Genomic DNA, 14,545 nt, shown 5'->3' with positions numbered 1-14,545 from the left:
ACAAAATCTCACTATGGCTCTCAACTGGTCAACCGTCTGCCGACACCCTCACCGGCTCTAAATCCTATAAATTTCACCTCAATTTTCCAGCGGGTTTTGTGCCGGTGCACAGGCGGCGGCCGGTGAGCCGGCTGGCACCCCTTTTTGGCAATTTCAGATCTCGTTATTCATTTTTCTTGTTTTCTCCTTTTTGTTTTGTTTGAACGACGTTTCCCCTTTCCCCCTTAGTTTCTTTTTTTGACCGTGTATATGTGTTTAGAGGGTTAGGTGAGATTATTATTATTATTATTATTATTATTATTATTATTATTATTATTATTATTATTATTATTATTATTATTATTATTATTAGTAAATTATTATTATTATTATTATTATTATTATTATTATTATTATTATTATTATTATTATTATTATTATTTAGTGATATTATTATGAGACTAGTATAAATGAACACCATACTACTATTTAGAATAGAATTATTTTACCTTAGATTATTTTCCTCTCAAATATTTGTAGAACCCTAGTAAAATATTTCTCTTCTCTTCAATTTTTCTAGACTAAGTTGTAATCTTTATTAGAAATTAATGCAATTGCTCTTTAGTTTATGCAAGTTCTTCAATTCTCATTAGTTTACATTAGTCATTTGGGTTGTATTTTGAAGATTAGAAGAAATTAATCTTCCATTATTATCCAAGTTTGTTCCTTTCTTCTTAGTTGGTATAATTCTCACCTTTTATTTACATTTATTTTCATTTGTTTACATTTATGTTCTTTACTTAATGTTTTCATTCAAAGTTTCCATCTTTATTATGTTTAGCATATTTGTGTGTGTATTGTTCCATCTTATTGTTAGTTTTTCATCCTTAAACATGTGTGGGTAGTTCTCATCTAGGGCTTATGGGGATCTCGGGTCTATAATGGGTATGATTTTGTGTTAGAATTATAAGGATTTGGGTGTTTTAATGGTTGTCACTTTCTTGCACATGAAGTATTTGTAGAATTGCTCCAATGAAAGTTTGAGTATTTTCTCACATGTTTGGTTATCTTGGTGTCTATACTAGTGGATGGACAATCTTGGTGTGTAGACTATTGGATGATCTTTGTGTATGTGTGTGACGAGTTTTAGTTAATCATATGAAGGTTGGTTAATGAACTCTAGGTGTCCTAAGACATTAGGCATAATTCCTTGACTATTTGTCTCCCATTTCCCATATTTACCTTGTTTTATGCCCAATGACCCGAGTGAACCCGAAAGCTCTAGTCTTTCTCATATTGATCAATTACAAAATCATTTAGTTTAATTTTATTCCTTAACTGCATCTTAGTTTACCATTAATCAAACCTCCTTCATTTATTTGACTAAAATTGGACTTAAACGACTAAGTATACACCCCCGCCATCTTTGTGTTCGACACCCTAATTATACTACTTAATTTGGGTTCTTTATAAATTGTTTTTGATAAGGGTATGACGACTTTAGCCTTCTATCATATAGTGACTTTCACATAAATTCGATCTATAACCTTTCGTCATACTCTAAGTATACGAATTATAAGAATGGCGATAAATCTTAGCTTAATGAATTAATCCCGCAGCGAAAGCAAGTGGATTCAATTTCTACATGTAAAATACCTTTGAACTTGTCTAGACTCTTATCAATATAAGAATATTCATTTAACGCTAATATCCTCTTAGAACTATCTTTATAGGTCTGGATAACTTAGAGATGTTTTATTCCTCCCCTAAGTCTTTCATCATTCGCAATGATCAATATGTCCCTTACATATAAGACTATTAACACCACATTACTCCCACTAAACTTCATGTATAAACAGAACTACTCGACAATTTGAGACATGTTTATCACATCATCAAAACATACAATTCAACTCCTTAACATCTACTTAAGATTTCTTTTTATGTTTCTATCCTACCTTAGGATAGTTGCGATTTACAAAACTCATGCAAGATGATTTTAAAATCCAACTATATCAAATCATATCCGAATACAATGAAGCGTTGTTGTTGTGTGCAAAACCTTTGCCACCAACTAACCAAGCTAAATAAACATTTTCATGTTTATGCTTGCTTCGAACTTTTGCAGAGTTGAAACTAGATAAAGCATCTTAATAAGTTACAGGTTTGTTATTTTCAAAAATAACATGATTCCTGTCTACTTAGATTTCGAAGAAATATTTACTGATTTTGACCAAGAAGGAACATCTTCCCACGTCTTTTTCTCAGTTTGTGGCTCTTGAACATTTTCTCCCACTCTGTCTATAAGAAATGATCCTCTTTTGTCTAATAGACAGCATCACGAGCCACAAACCCTTTGTTCTCGTTATCATGTAGGAAGAGAGACTACGCATGTTCATTATCGAAACAAGCTACAATTTAGGTACCATGCCTAACCATATCACATATGAAATGTAGATGATTGCTTTAATTATGTTTTGTTTTAGTGGATGATGTGACCATAATTGGCGCATATTTAGCCCCCGAATTACCATTGTTTCCATGCTTTTTAGTGCCTATTTGGGTCATTTCTTATCTTTAGTTCATTATTTTGCATATTCTTTGAGATTTTGATCCCTTGGTAGGAAAGGAGTAAGAATCTTGCATTTTCATGGCAAAACGAGGCTAAATTGATTGTATTCAATGACCAAGCATCAAGAAGAGACAAGACTAGAAGGCCTTTGTACATATCATAGTAGAAGAACAATGTTGAGAAAAGGATCCTTGCGTCCCCAAGGAAATCCCCAAGGAATTTATGAAGAAAAGGGAAGAAAAGAAGAAGAATTGACGCTGAACTACAATCCGAACGGATTGTACCAAATCCGCCCGTCCGTCCAGCCCAATCCGAGCGTCCCACCTTGAATCCGCTCGGATTCCCCAAAGACAATCCGAGCGTCCCTCTCCTGAATCCGCTCGGATTCCTCAGCCTGAGATCCGGCCGTCCCGACTCTAATCCGCACGGATTTCAGTACAGCACGATTTTCATTCTTCAAGCTACGAAAAGAGAAGCCCTTCTCTCGGAAAATACCGGGTCCTCCTTGCTCAACTTAAAAGTGTAATTACTAGTTTAGCCCTTAGTTAACCCTAATGCATCCTCCCTAATTTTCACTATAAATACCCCATTAGGCTAATTAGAGGAGCATGTTCTTCTTATCAATAATTAGTGTAGTTAATATCAATCAAATCTCTCTTTAATATTGTAATCAAGTATTAATCAAGTTTTAATCCAAGTTTTAGTTCTTTAATCTCTCTCTTGTTCTTCCTTTATTTTGGGTAATTGAAGATTATTTGGGTTATTATTGGGAGATTGACAACCTCTCAATCTAGGATTCAAGTACTTCTATTATTCTTGCTTTATTATTGGAATCATTAGTAGGTATAATCTCTTAATCCCTTTTTAATTATTGTTAATTACTTTCATTTATTCATCATGTTTCATTATGTTAGTATGATTGACAACCTTTCTAGCATGATCAATATGATAATGAGTGAGTAGTCTCTTAGCTAGGGTTTAATGGGTGATTAGGGGAAACCAACATGGGGAATGATTCATGCTTAAATTAATATGCTTTCATGTTTTATTTGCTTGCTTGTTTTGATCTTAACTCATGCACATGTTATATTTGATGAAATGCTAAGCCTATGAATCCTTGCATTTACTATCATCTTCTATCCTTTCAACTTGACTTGTAAGACATAACCCAACTCGAGTCTTGTTAGACCATGCATGTGTTGAGTAGGAAAGATTAAGTCGACTTGTAGGTGTTGTACAATCTAATCGATTCGGCTCCGGGACCCAAACTTTCCTAGGATTGTAAGATATAACCCAACTCAATCCATCACAACAATAATTGCTTGCTTATAATTTGAGAACATGTTTGTATGATCATATCCCATGATTCCCCTATGAACCCATGACACCCTAGTGCTTTTAATCAATTGTTTACACCCCTTATTTTATTCATCTTGCTAGTTTATTTTCATTGCTATTTTAGTTTAGTAACCTTCTACATCAACCCAATTTGTGACACCCCCTAGACACTACTAGTTACAATAGAATTCTCATTTCAATACCCGTCCCTTGGGATCCGACCTTTACTTGCCTCTTTACTAATTGTAGAGTTGTTTGTGAAGTATAAATTGTGTTTTGTATCGACCATTGACCAACGACCACATATACTTAATTGTGAACACGAAATGGACCCGATCAAAAATGGCGCCGTTGCCGGGGACGGTGTTTAATTGATTTAAGATTTCTTTTATTGTTATTAGTTGTGTCTTTTTCACCTTGGGGAAGTAAAACTCCTCAAGGTTTGTTCTAATTGTTTTTGAGTTGTTTGATATTTTGCATGTCTAGAAGGTTACAAAGAGATTTGTTACCTTTTGACCGTGAAATCGAAAGAACCTTGACGAATAATAGGAGACTTGTTAGGAGGAATTTGGGAGGTGTTGGTGAAGTTGTTCAACCCACTAGTGAGTTTGTCAATCCTTTCGCAATAGAAGGAGAAGAGAACCCATTAAACAATATCCCACAAAATCCACCTACAATGCCTAAATTCTCGTCACACTCTATACCCACCGAGGAGAATCTACCAAATGGTACTCCTACACTGCAACATCTCACCGGTAATTTTATTGCCAAGTCCGCCTTCATCCAACTAGTTGAGAGGAGCCAATTCGGGGGAATGCCTAGTGAGGACCCACATTCTCATATGGAAACCTTTTGCGATTATTGTGATGCTATCTCTCAAACGGGCGTGACTCAAGACCAAATAAGATGGGTCTTATTTCCTTTTTCGTTAATCGGCACCGCAAAGCAATGGTTGAAGGGCCTTGATAAGGCCACCCTTGGAATAGATTCTTGGAAGAAGTTGGCTCTAGCTTTCTACAAAAATTCTACCCACCGGAAAAGACTAACATGCTAAGAGCTCAAATTACGGGTTTTAAGCAAAGGGATGAAGAATCTTTGTATGAAGCTTGGGAGCGGTTCAAAGGTATTTGTCGCTCATGTCCTCACCATGGACTTAGCGAATGGTTTTTAGTGCAACAATTTTGGAATGGTTTATATGAAGATTCAAGGAACATTCTCAATATGGGATCAAATGGAATGTTCACCGAAGTTGATGACAATCAAACATGGAACAAGATTGAGGAAATGGCGGTCCATAATTCACAATATAGTAGACCTCGCAAGGCTACTAGAGGAGGAAAGCATGAAGTGGACTCCGTTACTCAATTGGGTGCTCAACTTAGTGCTCACATTGACACAATCAACTTGAAGTTTGAACAAGCTATGGCTAGACTTGAGGAAAACTCAAAAACATCAAAGCATCATGTCAATGCCATGACGGCATCCTCATCAATCCCAAGTGGGATATGTGAGAATTGTGGAACTTTGGGTCATGACCCAAGTGAGTGTAGGGGAACAACCGAACAAGTTAATGCTTTCCAAGCTTACAAAAGTGGTACCCCTTATTCAAATTTTTACAATGAAAACACCAAGTTCCATCCAAATCTCTCATACAAAAGCCAAAATGTTCAAAACCCTCAAACAACATACACTCCACCACCCATGAGAAATCAAAATCAAAGACCCTTTTACAATCAAAACCAAGGTTACCAAAATCAAAATCCATACAATCACCAAAATGACCAAGGTTTTGATGTCCAAAAAGCGGTTCTCCAAATGCAAAAGATTCAACAAGAATTTTTCAGCCAAATGCAAAAAGATAGCCAAGCAAAGGATACCACCATCAACAACATTCTAGCTCACACCAAGATGTTGGAAACACAATTGACCCAACTAGCATCTTCAAGCTCACAAAGACAAAAGGGGCAATTACCACCTCAAAGTAATCCCCCTAGACATGAAACGGTTAGTGCCATTCACTTGAGAAGTGGTACAAGATATGAAGCACCGAAGAAGCAAGTTGAGGATGAAGTTGTGGAAGCTAGTGAAAAGGAAGAAATTGTGCAAAACTCCAAAGATGGAGAATCATCAAAAGAAGAAAGTTCAAAGAAAAATGAAGACAAGGCCAAAGAGAAGGAGCCCATTGTGATTAGACTTCCTTTTCCAAGTCGTCAAGCCAAGCCCAAATTTGATGATTAACTTGGAAAGTTCATGGAAATTGTGAAGAATTTAGAAGTCTCAATTCCTTTCACGGAATTAATCAATCACGTACCGGCCTATGCAAAGTACATGAAAGATATCCTCACAAAGAAGAAGTCGATCCGGAAACTTGAGACTATCGCCTTTACTAAGGTGAGTAGTGCAATACTTCAAGGGAGTTCACCTCCAAAGTTAAAGGATCCGGGAAGCTTCTCAATACCGTGTACCATTGGCGACACGACGATCAACAAAGCCTTATGTGATCTAGGGGCTAGTGTGAGTGTCATGCCATACTCGGTAAGTAAAAGGTTGGGAATGGGAGAGCTTAAATGCACTAATATCACACTCCAAATGGCTGATAGATCGACGAAGACACCATTAGGGATATGGGAAGATGTCCCCGTGCGAATTGGGAAGTTTTTCATCCCGGTGGACTTTGTCATTGTTGATATGGAGGAAGATTCCAACATCCCAATCATCTTAGGAAGACCTTTCCTACACACCGCGGGTGCGGTGATTGATGTGAAACATGGAGAGCTCACTCTAGAAGTGGGAGATGAAAGCATAACTTTTAATCTTGACAAAACCATGAGAGCTCCTCGTTTGCATGAGCCATGTTTCATGATTGATCATTATAGCCGGAAAGATGAAAATAAGAAATCGGAACTCCAATGGAGGAAGAAAGTTGAAGATGCTCCATTCAAAGAGCAAGTGAATTGTGACAAGGAGAGCTTGCAAAGCTCATCAAAACCAACCAAGGAAGAAGAAGATGGCCTTATTGGCCAAGAGAAGAAATTGGGAGAGTTGTCTCCATCTAAGCAAGAGATTTTCAATGATCAACTCAATGAAGTTTGTGGTCTTTGGGACGACGAATTTGAAGGGATCTTTAATCCCTACATTGGGCATGCCATCGATCATGATCAACAACAAGGGGCACGGTCTATTGAGGACCTCTACCATAACAATGAACAAGCTTTTGATTACTTTTTCAAGGTGTTGAGCAACATCAACAACACCTTGAACATGCCCCCTTGACATCTCATCAAGAATGAGAGTTTGGTGGAGTCCTCCCTAAACCACCACTTGTAAATATTTCTAACTCCCTAACTTACATTTCAATTCTTGTATTGCATTTTTGCCATTTTTGGATTTTTATTTACTTTGATCAAAATAATTGTCATGTAAGAGAGAAGTAAGGGAGGGACTAACGATTTTAATTGATGTGTAGTGCTTTACCTTAGTGTGGGGATGGGAATTGCCTAGGCTATTCATGCCTTAGTAATGCCCCCACAATGAAGAACACAAGAAATGAAGAAGAATGGAAGAATGGTAAAGGGAAATGCATTGTGCGCGAATGAAGTGAATCCGGGTACAAAGGACCAGAATCCGAGCGGATTACTGCTAATCCACCCGTCTTCAACAAATCCGAGCGTCTTATTGAGAAGACGCCCGTCCTGACCTGAGCTGAAATTGAAGAATTCTTGACTGTTGAAGAATCCGAGGGTATTTCTGGAAAGACGCCCGTCTCACAGAATCCGTCCGTCTTTTATACAAGACGCCCGTCTTGCAGCTGAAGAAAACAAAGAAAAATCTCTGGACTGAAATCCGTCCGTCCTGCACCAAATCCGCCCGTCCCTCAACAGAAGAATCCGAGCGGATTCCCCAGAATCCGCCCGTCTCTAGGCGGGATTTTGAAAATTTTGAAGCTGCAGAATCCGCACGGATTGTCCCTGCGTTCTGAAATTGTCGACTTCTTTATAACCCACCCCACCTTCATTCATTCATTCATTCATTCATTCACAAACACTACCCTAAACATCAAAACCCTCATCCTCTCCATCACAAAAACAAAAACCCTCAACAAAATCCACCAAAATCAAATCAAACCATCCTTCAAACAACAAATCAATCACTCCATCTTCAATAACAATCAAAACCAAGAACAAATTCTTCAACCTTTGAGTCGATTTTTGATTTCATAAAGGCAAAGCCTTTCACCTTCAAATCGATTTGGGCATTCTACAAATTGAAGATTTTTGATTCTTTTCTTGGCTAGTTCATCAAATGGCAAGGACAAAGGGAGCAACAAAGGCACCAAAGGCAAAGGCTCTCTCTCAAAGGCAAAAAGCTCTCCAAACAAAGAAAGCTTTGGCAATGGTAGTATCAACACCAAATTTGGAAGTGCAACAACAACAACAACAAACTTCTATGGGAGCATCACCTTCTACTCCGTGTCGATCAACTCTTGCATTATCCGGAGGTAACTTTTATTTCCGATACCCATAGAAAGACATTTGCCAAGTTTGCTATGAAATCAATTCAATCCACCAAATTCATATGTAAAGATGCTTTGGAGAAATTGGGTGTTCTTGAACAAACAAAAGCCTTTTTCAATGCCATAGGTTTGAAGAAATTGTTTGAAACAAAGGAATTGACATACCCCTCCCTTGTCTTAGAATTCTTAAGTTCTTTAAAAGTGACAAAAGTTGAGAATAGGGAAAATCTTGAGTTTCGTCTAGCTAACACTAGTAGACGCATTACCTTTTCGGAATTGGGTGAAATTTTGGGTCTTAGCGATGAAGAGAAATATCATAAGCAATATGGGAAGTATGACCCCGAGCCTCTTTGGGAGGCAATCTCCGGGAAGAAATTTGATGATTTTCATGCTTGTCGTGCTCTTTTGGTCCATCATCCGGGCATAAGAGTATGGCACAAAGTTGTGGGAAATACCATAATTGCTAGGAAAGACACCAATCATTTCACAAGACTTGATTTTATTCTCCTTGAATCGGCTTTCAATATTGGAAGAATTCATACCAAGCCTTATAATTCTTTGAGGCTATTGGTTGATAGATGGCTCCATGTTGATAGTGGGAAGAAGGGTACAACCGTTATTGTTAATGGCGGCCTAGTCACGGTCCTCGCCAAGCACTTTGATCCTAATTTCAATAAGGATAGCAAGTACAAGGCAAAGGAAGGTGGCCATCTTATTGATATGTCTATCATGATTAACAAGTTCAAGTGGGTTGCTCACAATCCCCTTGACACCAAGTATGGGTGGCTTACTAGTGAGGCTCGATCATTCACTTTACCCGCGAAGATTTGTCGTCTAAGTGTCCACCGGACCAACTATCTACTTCCCTTATCCGAAGAGGCCGAGTACATCATTCAACAACAAAAGGGTGATCATGAAACCCCTCCTCTTCCATTGTTATACCGCCTTACCCCTTTGTGTATGAAGAGTTCAAACCGCAAGGAGTTGAAATTGGGAAAGACTATGTCACTCTTCTTATGCAAGCCATGCACAAGCAAGCTTATGAAGATCGGAAGAATGCATATTTGGCTCAATATCCTCCCCTCTTACATCTAGCTAGGCAAGGACTCCTTGATCCATCTTGTCCTTTGCCTAGTTGGGCGGATAAAGAAGCCTTGTTTCCGGGTGCATCAAGGGACGTGGTGGAAGACAATGAGGTTGTTGGAAATGGTGAAGAAATTGATGATAATATTGAGGAAGAAGCAAGTGGAGATGAAGAAAGAGATGGTGAAGATGATGATGAGGAAGAAGAAAGTGCCAAGGAAAGTGGCAATGTGACCACTTCTCATGAGGGAAGTGGTGATGACGATAGCATGATGGAGGACTAGCAAGCCTTGGAGATTCCTACTCTCCCACGGTTTGTCTATATCTCTTTGTATTTTATTTCATTTTGATCATTGTTGGTTTAGTCCTAGCAACATCAAAGGACTCACACCTCGGTACCATTGAGGTGTTCTAATTTGTTCCCATTTGTAAAATCCAAAATGACAAATCTAGTTTCATGCATAGCATAGTGTGTGCATGAACTATACCCATCCTTTGACATTAGCAATAGTGTCTTATTTGGTTTGGGGAAGTTAATGCATACACAACGGGAGGTAATCTAAATTATCTTCTCCGTCATAACAAAAACCATGCATCATGTAGTGTAATTTAGTATAGAATTGCATTTAGTATAGAAATCATGCATCATCTTTGCATAATTTCCATCATTTTGGCCATTGAGGACAATGCCCATATTAGTGTGGGGATGGGAATTCTAACATTTAACTCTTATTCAAAAAAAACCATAAAAATTGAAAAATTTCAAAAATCATAAAAATTTGAAAATTGAAAAACCAAAAACAAGTTCATTTCCTTTGTATATATTGTCTTGTATATATTGTGTTTGTTTTATCCTTGTTCACTTTGATTGACTACGCCACATCCGAGACATGAGGATATTGAAGACCGCATGGTATGATCTTTCCAATCTCCTTTTTCCTCTTTATGTTAATGACTATGTGGCTTTATTTTGATTAATGCGGTACAACAATGTGAACTTAGGACTTGCATTTAGTTTATATGACATATTAGTTGGTAGAAGCATATACATTAGGATGTATATATGCTAGTTGCATCATGGCATGTAGTTTGCATGTTAGAAAAATTTTGCGAAACCGTCTATTTGGGAAGCTTGACAAGTGTATATAGGCCCTAGTAGATGCTTTTTCTTCTTAAGACTTTGCTTGTTAGAATACTTGTAAAACACCCTAGGATGTGTCATGCTAGTATCCTTTGACCCATGGTTTAAGGCCTAGTCAAGAGTACCTTGTGGTGTGATAACTCCTTGGCTACCGTTTATTCCAAGGTGACCCTTGAAACCATGCATACATCTATCATTCATCCATGTTCTACCATACATTTTTGTCATCAAAGGGAATGGGCACAAAAAGAAATCAATTTGAGTTCAATGAATTGAAAAGTGAAAGAAAGTTTGCAAAAATGCATCAAATGAAAAGAGGAGCAAAAATAGAACTCCTAAGCTTCAAATACAAGGCACCCTCGTTACTAATTGGGGTGACTTTGAAAATGTTCAAAAGAAAATGCAAAAAGTTGAAAAAATTGTCAAGTATTGAAATGCCAAAAAATCAAAAAGAAATGGCAAGAAAGTGTTCTCAAATGTCAAATGCCACAAGAAATTGGGGGGAAAAACAAAAATGAAAGCAAACTCCCAAAATGAAACTCAAATACTATCGATCCCTTTTCCATCTCATCCATTTTTGTGCATGGTAGAGAGGGGACGACCCTTCTTCTTGTCTAGGCAAGAGGGGGAATTCCGCGATCCTCCAGTGTTTCTAACACCATAGGGAGTCTACTCTTGACAAAAGCATTTAACGATTGAGGACAAAGGTACCCTAGCTTGACACAACTTGGAGGTGATTTATTGGTATCCTTCTAGGCTTAGTAGTTTGAACAAATTGCATCTATGAAGGATTGTGTACCCTTGAATTGCTTCCCTTGTAGATAATTTCCGCCACTTAGATGAGGAAAGTGGCTATTCTTTTTGTAGATGCATCCATTATATGATTTTTATGTGCTTAATGTTTGGATGTGTCGCCATTTTGGCAAGACCCACCTTGCCTTGCAAGAAGGCATCCTACCTCATGGTTGTCTTGTTGTGAGTTCAAGGGGCGGAGTGAGACCCGCTAATTGTCTCATATCGGCTATTATTATTAGGTTAGGTTAGTATTGGTCCTAGTCTTTGTCACCTCTTTACTCGGGACGAGCAAAGGTTCGGTTTGGGGATATTTGATGTGACCATAATTGGCGCATATTTAGCCCCCGAATTACCATTGTTTCCATGCTTTTTAGTGCCTATTTAGGTCATTTCTTATCTTTAGTTCTTTGTTTTGCATATTCTTTGAGATTTTGATCCCTTGGTAGGAAAGGAGTAAGAATCTTGCATTTTCATGGCAAAACGAGGCTAAATTGATTGTATTCAATGACCAAGCATCAAGAAGAGACAAGACTAGAAGGCCTTTGTACATATCATAGTAGAAGAACAATGTTGAGAAAAGGATCCTTGCGTCCCCAAGGAAATCCCCAAGGAATTTATGAAGAAAAGGGAAGAAAAGAAGAAGAATTGACGCTGAACTACAATCCGAACGGATTGTACCAAATCCGCCCGTCCGTCCAGCCCAATCCGAGCGTCCCACCTTGGAATCCGCTCGGATTCCCCCAGCACAATCCGAGCGTCCCTCTCCTGAATCCGCTCGGATTCCTCAGCCCAGATCCGGCCGTCCCGACTCTAATCCGCACGGATTTCAGTACAGCACGATTTTCATTCTTCAAGCTACGAAAAGAGAAGCCCTTCTCTCAGAAAATACCGGGTCCTCCTTGCTCAACTTAAAAAGTGTAATTACTAGTTTAGCCCTTAGTTAACCCTAATGCATCCTCCCTAATTTTCACTATAAATACCCCATTAGGCTAATTAGAGGAGCATGTTCTTCTTATCAATAATTAGTGTAGTTAATATCAATCAAATCTCTCTTTAATATTGTAATCAAGTATTAATCAAGTTTTAATCCAAGTTTTAGTTCTTTAATCTCTCTCTTGTTCTTCCTTTATTTTGGGTAATTGAAGATTATTTGGGTTATTATTGGGAGATTGACAACCTCTCAATCTAGGATTCAAGTACTTCTATTATTCTTGCTTTATTATTGGAATCATTAGTAGGTATAATCTCTTAATCCCTTTTTAATTATTGTTAATTACTTTCATTTATTCATCATGTTTCATTATGTTAGTATGATTGACAACCTTTCTAGCATGATCAATATGATAATGAGTGAGTAGTCTCTTAGCTAGGGTTTAATGGGTGATTAGGGGAAACCAACATGGGGAATGATTCATGCTTAAATTAATATGCTTTCATGTTTTATTTGCTTGCTTGTTTTGATCTCAACTCATGCACATGTTATATTTGATGAAATGCTAAGCCTATGAATCCTTGCATTTACTATCATCTTCTATCCTTTCAACTTGACTTGTAAGACATAACCCAACTCGAGTCTTGTTAGACCATGCATGTGTTGAGTAGGAAAGATTAAGTCGACTTGTAGGTGTTGTACAATCTAATCGATTCGGCTCCGGGACCCAAACTTTCCTAGGATTGTAAGATATAACCCAACTCAATCCATCACAACAATAATTGCTTGCTTATAATTTGAGAACATGTTTGTATGATCATATCCCATGATTCCCCTATGAACCCATGACACCCTAGTGCTTTTAATCAATTGTTTACACCCCTTATTTTATTCATCTTGCTAGTTTATTTTCATTGCTATTTTAGTTTAGTAACCTTCTACACCAACTCAATTTGTGACACCCCTAGACACTACTAGTTACAATAGAATTCTCATTTCAATACCCGTCCCTTGGGATCCGACCTTTACTTGCCTCTTTACTAATTGTAGAGTTGTTTGTGAAGTATAAATTGTGTTTTGTATCGACCATTGACCAACGACCACATATACTTAATTGTGAACACGAAATGGACCCGATCAGTGGAATAAATAAATACTAGACAAATTGTGATAGAAACTACTTCCAACTTTATAGTAAAGATTCAATCATATCGTATAGGATTCTTTGTCACTTTCTAATATTATGAAGGTGAACTTGTGATACCATATCACACTCTTTTTGGTGTATATAAAAGTCTTTACTTTATTGTTCCCTATTTTAACAAAGTACTAATACTTTGGTTTTATAATCTCTAGGTTTTGATACTTTTAAACATTCATTGAACTTGTTCAAAGAATCTCTCTTCTTACCTCATTAAGTGGATATCTAGTATCTACCTAGCTCGTTGGTAGAAGAGATGAAGAAGTAATAACCTTTTCTGATTGAAATTGTATTCGACCATACACTTCAAAGTGTAAATAGGGCGAATATCTTGCTCTATTCATAATCCTTCTCTAGAAAGAAGTCATGAATTAATCTTGCTTTGAATACAAGATTCGTACACACCAAGAGAGTCCCAATCAAATGGTTTGGGACACTAGTCAAAACTAGTTTTTAAATGCAATTTTCAATCAAGAATTGAGAAATGATTGGGGTCACCAACTTGAGTCTTATATAATATATATCGGATTTTCTAACATGTGCCCTAAGGGCACATGATAATAAGCTAATTAGGGAAGGTTTGTTGGGAATATATCATGACAAATTAGAGATAAAACTCATATTTACCATAATTAGTAATATAATGTTGAAAATCATTCCATAATTAACTTATTAACATGTGCCCTTAGGGCACATGTTAGAAAAACCCAATATATATATATATTAAATTTATTTTTAGTTTGAATATAATTACCTTGATTTTTATGGTTTCACCATAAACTTAATCGTGGTATATAAGGGCACAACGCTTATTTTAATTGCACAATATTGAAACCCTTTTCGTTTTTCTACAAAAACTTGAATTATATTCTTATTTAGACTTAGTGTACATCATAACAATTATTGAGATACAATTCTAAATACAAAACTAAAATGAATACACTATAACACTTATATGGATGAAATGGCAACTACCCTAGTTCCATTAATGT

General features: G+C 37.2%; 1 non-coding gene across 1 annotated transcript; it reads right to left on the bottom strand.

Moving 5' to 3' along the window:
- Positions 1–4,936: 4,936 nt before the first annotated feature.
- LOC141654257 (small nucleolar RNA R71) lies at positions 4,937–5,043 on the bottom strand. Its single transcript, XR_012547819.1, has one exon. It is a non-coding gene; the product is annotated as a small nucleolar RNA R71 (small nucleolar RNA).
- Positions 5,044–14,545: the final 9,502 nt, after the last annotated feature.

The sequence above is a fragment of the Silene latifolia genome, chromosome 4 (assembly GCF_048544455.1).
Source record: "Silene latifolia isolate original U9 population chromosome 4, ASM4854445v1, whole genome shotgun sequence".
Classification (NCBI taxonomy): domain Eukaryota; kingdom Viridiplantae; phylum Streptophyta; class Magnoliopsida; order Caryophyllales; family Caryophyllaceae; genus Silene; species Silene latifolia.
The sequence above is the reverse complement of the archived record's forward strand: the minus strand, read 5'-3'. Positions and strand labels throughout refer to the sequence as shown.